Raw genomic sequence first — 10,252 nt, forward strand, 5'->3', positions numbered from 1 at the left:
ACTGCATTTTTGAACCATGGGAAATAAACATCCCATTGCTTCACCTAATTTGAATATGGGGAACCACAGAACTGTGAACCGAATACAGCCCCACAGGTCTCTCTATCAAGACTCTCACCAGCCCACACCCCTTGCAGACCTTGCTTCACACACTGCTTGAGTGGTTTTGCCTGGCAATAATGAGTCATTGAACTCAGATAGTGAATCTTGCTTCCCTTGATGGAGGATGAAGAGGGGTGTTTATAGAACGAGCATTTACGGTTATTGCCCTGCTGACATTTGCCTCTGGCTCCTCCTGCTGTGGCCCCTGGAAGGTTGTACAGAAGGGAATGTTGCCATTGGGCTGAAAAAGGTTTGCCTCTCCTGGCCTAATTTGAAATTCAGGATGGCTGTTGAAGGAATTTAGGAAATGAAAGAGAACATGACTGGCTCACATCATATTCCTTTGTGTACTCAAATCCATAACCCTTTTACTAATCACTGTTTTCATCCTGCCAAGGAATATGAATATGATGTAGTTAATGCATATTATCTATTAGATAATAAACATAATTCTGTTTGATCCATTAGATCACTGCAACCATTCTAGATTCTAACCCATCTTTTTGGAATCATTGCCTTACATATCTGTCATTCTGAATGATCTAATAACCAGAAACCCTTTACCAGAGGCATCAACTTGGACCCCAACCCATGGGTGCCCAGCGGAATTTCAGGTAAGATATATATTTGAAATATAGTTATGATAAATTATAATGTTTGAATCCAGAATGTCCAAGCTTTTCGAAATAGTGTGGCACATTGCTGTATGAAAACATTTCTGTTAATAGTATTATTAAGAAAGTTTCTTTATTCTGCACAAAATGTGAATTCATTGCTGTTGAAGAAATACGAAAAAACCTGTCATATGAGTTGTGACAACATTAGCAGACCAGGGGAGGCGGATAGTTTACAATGTAGGGAAATGAGATAATTGGACTAGCTCTGGATTTTGTTAGTGTAACTGGTAAAGGGAAAGTTGCAGCAGCATTGCTATCCAAGAAAGCTGGTCAAGTGTTATATCCTTCAGTAAAACTCTAGTGTGTGCTTTAAATTGTTGCTATCTTGAACCTATTTGAATCTTGAAATGGTATATGCTGAAATGATGTGCTTTGTGCAGGACTCTGATAGGTGTAGCATATGAAACATTGAGGAGGTTTGGTTCCTCTGGTCAGCCAATTTAGGCACTGGCTGAGGCCCTCAAAACTCAGAAGGGCCTGTTACTAGGCTGACTGGCGAGCAACATGCTCAACCAACACATGCATATGCTGCTTACATATGATTTCAGGCTAAAATGGAGTGTTTTCATAGGAAAGTGCCATTGGTGGTGCAATTCTATGAATGTCTAATCAAAAGTAAGCCCCACACTCTCCAATGGGCAAACCCCACGGTCTCCAATGGGCAAACTCCCGTAGATAAATATATGATTGCAAGCAATGGGGGCTGGTGCCTACTTTCTTGGGATGGGACTACTAAAGAAGATAGAAACTGTAGAGCCAGAAAGACCAAAATTGGTTTTTCTGCCTGTGGACAAATTGGTGGGACCTCCTGGCCATAACAATTATTTTGGATTGAGACTGACTGAGCAATGCAGAGAGCTGATTGGCCAGAGAATGGGAGATTGACTGAAAAGTATACATTACTTTCTCTACATTGAAAGGGATCATGGAAGGATGTGTGGGTCAAGAAACAATGTAGCAATGAGATTTTGGGTGGTGGTGGTTGTTTTTAAGTGCTGGCCATTTCACTTGTTAGGACTTAGTCCTGGTTGCCCTAATGGATCAGCCTCTGTTGATTGCAGCTCAAGTGAGCATACTGGGCTTGGTAGTTTAGTCTTGGGAAAGGACAAAATAACATTTAGTCAAAGATTGGGGAATGACTAATGATTCTGAGAAAACAAATTCTGAGTTGCCAGATTTGGGCAGAGCAGATGGAAAAATCTCAAACCACATTCCCTTCAGGTTTCTTCTCTGAATAAAATAAGAGAGAGAAATGTTCATTAAGGGCAGATGGGCATTAGTTTAAATGAATAATCTTTTTTACCTCATGGAAATTTCAGGAGATTAAACAAATTCTGGAAATCATTGAGCTGAAGCCCAGTTTAATCAATGCTTTGGGAGGTGTGTCTAATTAAATGTCTAAAATAACCACCTCAATTTATATATAGAAATTCCTCTTCTTAGAATTAAGTTAGGCATGATTACAGAATAAATAATCGAAGTTGACTGCAAAACCAATATTTTATAACTGGCTATTTCCCCCCCCCCCCCCGGTTCTCAACTCATTTAGTTCTTAGTACCATGATAGAATAAATCCTATTCCATAGTAATTGTGTCTTCCCAGTGTTGATCTGAGGCACCTCTAATATTCATGATTTGCATCATAGACCCTCAGAGCAATTAATAAGGAATTCAACACTGGTGCAGCATTTCTATGATACAAACTGACTCATTGAAAGCCAGTACTCCTGCTTCTCCTAGCTATGAGGGAAAAGTATGTGTCATTTGGTGTGCAAAGTTTCATGAATTAGTCGCTGTTAGTGTTGGTGTCCTGAATTGGTCATTGTTAGTGATGGGCGATTCCCCCAATCCAGATTGGAAGAGTCCACATTAAAGGTCTTCTGAAAGAAGTCTAAATTTCAGAATTGTTCATTTTTATATTTTAAACGGAGGCCCCTTCAGGTTCCAGATGATGCCACTGGGACTATGACATGGCCTAGAGGTGAAAGGGCCATATCTCAGTTGTATAGCATATTGCTTTGTTTGTAGAAACTGCCTGGTTCAAGCTGCAGCATCTTCAGGTAATCCGGGCAATGCCCCCTGTTTGAAACCCTAGAGAACTGCTGCCAGGTAGTGTATTATTTATTTGTTTCACAGATTTTTCTCTCACCCAAAGGAGCCCAGGGTGGTACGGTAAATAACTAAATGGTAATAATTAACAAACAAAAGTCAACCATCCTATCAACTAAAATTATAAAGTTGCCAGAAACAATATCTTATTTTTCAGCCTCCCAATGCCTGGCTGAAGACTGTAAAGGTAAAGGTAAAGGTACCCCTGCCCGTACGGGCCAGTCGTGTCCAACTCTAGGGTTGCGTGCACATCTCGCTCTAGAGGCCGTGAGCCGGCGCCGTCCGAAGACACTTCCGGGTCACGTGGCCAGCGTGGCGAAGCTGCAGCTGGCGAGCCAGCACCAGCGCAGCACACGGAAACGTCGTTTACCTTCCCGCTATAAAGCGGCCCCTATTTATCTACTTGCACCCGGAGGTGCTTTCGAACTGCTAGGTGGGCAGGAGCTGGGACCGAACGACAGGAGCTCACCCCGCCGCAGGGATTCGAACCGCCGACCATACGATCAGCAGGTCCTAGGCACTGAGGTTTTACCCACAGCGCCACCCGCGTCCCTAGCTGAAGATTGAGGCACATTTAAAAATTCTGCCTTAACATTAATAATGAGAGGGACAGTCATACCTGACCAGGCAGGGCCCACTACTGAGAAGACCCTTTGCAGGTCAGTGATAGCCAGGCATTGTAGAGCCCAATAGTCTCTGGCCTCATGTAAGGTAGCTTCCTAAATCCCATCTGATCAAATCCCACCCGGAGTCCTCTCGCTTTCCATTTGTCAAAGTTGCCTGGAGGAAGCAACAACACAGCTATGATTATTCATGGGGTTCAGGAACCATTAGTAATGTAATCCCCATGATTCCTGTCATCCCCTAGAGAAATGTTGCTAATATTAGGAATTAATAATTAAAGAATTAATCATTCAGCCCTAAGATTTTATCCAAGCCTTTGTATTAATACTCATGACAATGAACCATGTATGCATGGCACAGTGTGTCTGAAACTAAGAATTGAATCTGGCAGAGCAAACAATAGTTTCATGGAATATCACAGCGGCACTCACTCAGCCTGTATCTCAGTAGGTAAAATGGTCTGAAGATGTCGCCTGGCTGCCACAGAATGAGAAGCAAAGGATTTGGAAGGCAGGGATGAGTCACATAGGGTCCCCCCACTAGTGTAGAGTCAAGATGATGGTGTGGACTATATAGAAATGGACTACCCTTTCCACTGGGGACATGAATGTGATACTAGCTGGCAAGAATTCGCATTCTTTGCTAGTGTTTTGGCTAGGTCTGTTTCTCTGTAACATCTATACTGGAAGCAGCTGTGCAGACTCTGGACCAGTGTCTGGGTGCAGTGGTGGGCTAGATGAGGGCCAATGAACTGAGTTTAAATACTGGCAAGATGGAAGCTCCATGGGTGAATGGTTTCAATATTTGGGGTTCTCTGTTCCGGATAGGGTTGCACTACGTTTGAAGGAACAGGCATGTGGTCTGGAACTGAACTTAGTTTCTGGACCTAGTTAACTTGGCCACTGGAGTCTTGGCACTCCTACTGCAGTGTGCTCCATGTGAGGCTTCCCTAGAGCTTAACCCGGAAGCTGCAGCTGGTGCAGAATACAAAAGGCAGGTTGTTGACTAGAATCTTTTACTGACATAGGTAAAGGACCCCTGACCATTAAGTCCACTCGTGGACGACTCTGGAGTTGCGGTGCTCATCTCACTTTACTGGCCGAGGGAGCTGATGTTTGTCCGCAGACAGTTTTTCCGGGTCATGTGGCCAGCATGACTAAGCCACTTCTGGTGTAACCAGAGAAGTGAACGGAAACACAGTTTACCTTCTCGCTAGAGCGGTACCTATTTATCTACTTGCACTTTGACGTGCTTTCGAACTGCTAGGTTGGCAGGAGCAGGGACCGAGCAACGGGAGCTTACCCCGTCGCAGGGATTCGAACTGCCAACCTTCTGATTGGCAAGCCCTAGGCTCTAAGAGAGTTAAACTGGTTGCCAATATGCTACGGGGTGCAGTTCAAGGTTTGGGTTTTAGCTTTTAAGGCTCTAAACAACTTGGAACCAGGTAACCTAAGGGACCACCTGCTCCCTATAACCCTGCCTGGCAACTGCACTCCTCGGGTGGAGCACCACCAAGATTATGCCAGAGGTCTGCTTAGTTTATACAAGAACCAAGTGTTTAGTGTTGCAGCTCCAGCCCTCTGAAATCAATTCCCACCTGAAATAAGAGATGCACTCACTAAAAACTTTTTAAAAGAAGGCTTCCCTTAAAGTGTGACCCAGGCATTTTGTGTATTGATAGTATATCTTTAGATGTGGTTTTATTGTTTTTAGAGTTCATATTTTTTATTTTATCAGGTTGCACACTGTTTTGATAGCTTCAGGTTGTAATATGCTTTAAATATTGCAATTTAATTTTTGTGTGTGTGTGTGTGCATTGGCTACCTAAGGTATTTATACTTTCAAAAGGTTTTGGGCAGATATAACAAGTTAATTATAATCAGCAGAAATAATAAGCAGGGTATTATCATGATCAAAGCCTGATTTCTTGATAGGAAAGGCTGAACGTAATTCTCATTTGAGTTGAGGTGGGTTCAAAAGGAGTATCAGGGTTGCTTCCAGGATCAGATTTTATAACTGAATGTGAAATCCACGTCATTGTAACCCCTCAGCAGTGTACTTACTTGGAAAAGTAATGCCCTTTGAAGTTTCATGTGTGTATGGTGAATGAGTAGGCACATAGGCACATTCTTCAAAATGATAAATGTAAACTCTCCTATCAAGAAGGGGGGGGAGAGTTCAATATTATATATATTGCCTGTAAGGTATTAAATATTGTGCACAAGGATTATTAATTTGATTGAGTGGTTTATGTAGCATGTAGGTCACACTAATTGACCAAGCATGCTTTTCAATATTAGCATTTCAAAATACGTAGTTCATTAACATTTGCCTTCAGAATTTGAATGTAAGTTGCAGACAATAGTAAAGAAGAAGCTGAGGAAGGATAATGATTTTCCCTTTGTTTTGATGTTTAGACTAATGAACCCTGCATTCAAATCACATTATTATGGATCCTGAGTCATCAAAAGGCCAATACAAGTGAAATCTGATCAGGAGTCTTTGAAGCACAATTGTTTTCCAGCATACTACATTGTAACATCACAGGTTCTGCCTGCAAAAGCTTATCCTCTACCTGAGATACATAAAATGTCATTTTAATCATCTGGGCTCGTGGACAGTGGCAGTGGCGGAGCTTCATGCTCCGGCACCAGGGGCGGAGAGCAGGTGGGGCTGTGGCGGGTGCGCATACCGGGGAGCATGGTGCAATGCCTGCAGGGGCATGGCATGCGTCCTGGGGGCATGGTGCCCAGCACACGTGGGGGGGCAGCCACAATGGTACCCCACCGGGATTGTAGTGACGGAGGCGGTGCACTCCCCCACCCCCCTCTTCCTCCGCCAGTGGACAGTGGACACTTGAGCGGTCCCACCAATATTTCAATAACTTCCACCCAACCATCAGCTTGAACCATCAACTTGAACCTAGACCATTACACTCTCTGGACCACGTAATGGACATATATGGACTTATATAGGAAAACAACTACACATAGCTCCAACTTCTACACAGAACACTTAAAAAACCCATTGCTCACCCAGGTGCAGAGAAACCATGGGAGGGGTGCTTCAGTTGATGACCTGAGGGCTTACATTTAGCTTTTGTTACCACAGCTCCTCCTTTATTGTGCTTTTAATTCTGTTGGGAGCTGCCTAGAGTGGGGGAAACTAGGGGAAACCCAGCCAGATGGTCAGGGTGTAAATAATAAATTATTATTATTATTATTATTATTATTATTATTATTATTATTATTCCTCCACCTACTACCACTGGGGGCTACTTCCCCTCTCCTTCCCCTCTAGCCACTGAAGCCATGTCATGCTCAGCTCTACGCTTGGCCTCCTCTGCCCCTTTTGAACATTGGGGGGCCCTCCCAGATATATTGGGGGGGACAAAAGGTAGTAGATGGCACCCCTACTACCCTACATGTATGTGGGACCTAACATGACAAGATTATTTCAAGAAGGGACAAGTGTATTCCTATTGCAAATTCCAGGGTAAGTTCATACTTGTGATGTGTGCAGAGAGAAGCTCTCTGCAACATTAGTGCTCTATACAGCACTGTAATTCTGTGCATTCTTACCTAGAAGTAGGAATTCCTTCTGAATGAAGAAGCAAAGGATAGGACTGTGAGAGAGATGCTAGAAGCAGAGCCTCATAAAAAAAGATACCATGTAGTGTGGGACTTTGTATGTCTTTGTAGTTAAACTGATACATGCACAGATCCCATGCTTTTCATCATTTTAACATTTGCTCTTCTGGAAAATCAGAAAGAACTGTATATACATGTGATGTAGTTACAGAGATCCGATACAAAGAATAACCTCACATCCACCACCAAAAGAAAAAGGCAAAAACCATACGAAGATAAGCCTGTGGATCATTTTGGATTTTGTAGACACACAGTCCCTATGCAAGGTTTTCAAAAATATATCACACATGCTCAAACACATCTCCTTTTAGAAATTCTCAAGGAGAAATATGAAGCAATCCAAGTAAGATGTCTAATAAAACAAACCAAAGAGAGAAAGATCTTTGGTAGTCCTCTTGCATACCTCTTTTTCATTTTAATGCTGTTCGGACAGGAGAACATCCTGGTAGATTGAACCCTAGGTTTTTACCTTGACTATAGGTTAGATGTAGGGAAGAAGTAAATAAGTAATAATGTTCTGAATTGAAAAGTAGCTCTGGAAGTCTCATTAAATCCTTAGCTGCTTTAGGCTTTCCCTTCTCTCACCTGCCACCCACTGATGACCTATGAGTCACCAACAATTTCAGCTTCATCTTAAATCTTTATTAAATTATTTTAAACCCTACAGCCTTATGTGATCAGAAAAAAACAACACATCAGGTTTTATATTTTTAAAAATGATAAATAAGTTTTGAGTGTGAATAAATCTTAATTGTCTTGGTGTATATATTACATAAAAAGAAAGGTAAGCCTCTTCCATAAACAGGTACATAGTTGTTTGAAAAATCCAATTTGCTTCAATGAAATGTTAATAATTTTGTGATACTACGTAAGAAATGTATTCCAAATGACATAAAGTCATTTTTAAAAGGCAATACTGAGGCTTGTGCAGAATAATAAACCAGCATTCCTCCCCATGATTCCTTCCTTCTGTCTGAGCTGTTACAATTTTCTTTTTTCTTATGGCATACATTCTGGGTTTGTTTTATCCATAGCTTTTGGTGCTGCTAAATGGGGAGTTGAGATTCCAAACTGGGCATTCAGATTTCTCAAATGGGTAGTTGGCAATTGTGGAAAAGGGAAATCCACGCTACATTCACGAAAATTCAGGCTGGCATTTTGATGCTGATAAAGTCATGTCAACATCACTTGTGTGTATGAGAACCATCGATCTCACAATAGACACCAGTCAAGAAGCACTCTCCCTGTCTTAATCTCCAGCTCAGGGATCTTGGTAAAATCCTTTGTGCTTCTTTGTAAATATGGCTCTTGTTTCTTTAGAGCTAAAGTCCAATTTAGTTCAAAGACCAAGGGAGTTTTATGTTTCCTTATCTCATTCAATGAAATAGCAGCTAAAGTTTGCGCATTGGTTCTGAAATCTACTGTGAATGGTTTTCAGAATTATATGGAAGGTGCAGGATATGAATGTCCTTAGCTCCCTTTGTGAATCGTTTTCTTGCTCCACTCTCCCACATCTGCACTCTACTCCTTGTTCTGTTGCCAACCTATAGAAAATGCTTCCCTCGGCTTTCACAGAATTGTTTTAAGAAAAAGGTGCACTGGAATCAAAAGTGATCCTCACTGGCAGAGGCCTCATCCTGTCCTTGCAGCTCATAGCCTGTGAACTTTGTTTCAATTATGAAAATGGCCAGAATCAAAGCAACCACATAAACTTTTGAGGCCATTTTTCTTACCAAGAAGAAAAAGCCTACATAAAGGTAAAGGTAAAGGTAAAGGGACCCCTGACCATTAGGTCCAGTCGTGACCGACTCTGGGGTTGCGACGCTCATCTCGTTTTACTGGCTGAGGGAGCCAGCGTACAGCTTCCAGGTCATGTGGCCAGCATGACCAAGCTGCTTTCGAACTGCTATGTTGGCAGGAGCAGGGACTGAGCAACGGGAGCTCACCCCGTCACGGGGATTCGAACCGCCAACCTTCTGATCGGCAAGTCCTAGGCTCAGTGGTTTAACCTACAGCACCACCCGCGTCATTATTATTGTGGAGAAGCTGGTAAAATGTGGGCTGCATGAGGTAACTTTTTTTAAAAAAAATGCTTTATACATTCAGTTGAAGCAATGAATCAACACTACTTTTCAGGTGAAAAGATGGACTATAGGGAGAGAGAGGTTGTCTTTTAAGAAGTAAAGAAGGGTTTGTGGCTTTAAGAGGGGGACAAAAATTCGGAATCTTGATGACTGTGTTATACATAGCGTCTGAGAATTCTGAAGTCAGGCTTAGAAATGATATGCATGTTCCATTTTATTTGTTAGAGCTATCTAAGCATAGCTGAAAGGAAATAAATGTTTTGTGCAATTCTTTGAATATCTTCAGTTGTCTGCTAATTTATCTCTATGTAACAATGCAAGATGAGGCAGATTTTATCAGCCGTATACCACATATTCATGTCTTGTATATTCTCTCTGAAAATCTTATGATGGAAACTTTACTAATAGGCTACAGCATGTGAGTAATTTTCCATTTGTGAATAGTCTCACATATCACAGTGGGACTGCTTTCATACATAAACCAATTCCTGCCAAGATCTTGCAACCCCAAATGGTACACTCACATCTATTTTCATACATTTGGGAAGTAGCCATTCGGAACAGGTGATTTTAAATTTGTAGCTACAAATATGTTTTTGAACTTCACTCTGCAAAATTTCCAGTATCCCACTCCCATCTTGTTTTTTACTTTGATTTTATATAATGATGAGTCATTCTGGATGAGAAATCAATTCCTGCTAGTTTTCCCTGTAACTCCATTTTCACCTTTGATAGATCAACATGAAAAGTGAAAAAAATATTGAACTATTTGCTGAAGTTCAATATTGGTGTGTGTCAGAAGACCCAAGCCATGAGTGAAGTCCAGTGGTGTGGCTGCCACAAATCTCTGCAAGAACACATTGCACCAGAAGCTATAAAGTGGAAAGATTAGTAGAAAAGTCTAATTTTGCAATATTAAGGGTTAAAGAGAGAATATATGTTATGTTCAACTGTATTTCTGTCAAGATATGGCATTATACCTGTATTATGATTGTATTATGAAATG

This window comes from Podarcis muralis, chromosome 1 (assembly GCF_964188315.1).
Source record: "Podarcis muralis chromosome 1, rPodMur119.hap1.1, whole genome shotgun sequence".
NCBI classification, from domain to species: Eukaryota; Metazoa; Chordata; class Lepidosauria; order Squamata; family Lacertidae; genus Podarcis; species Podarcis muralis.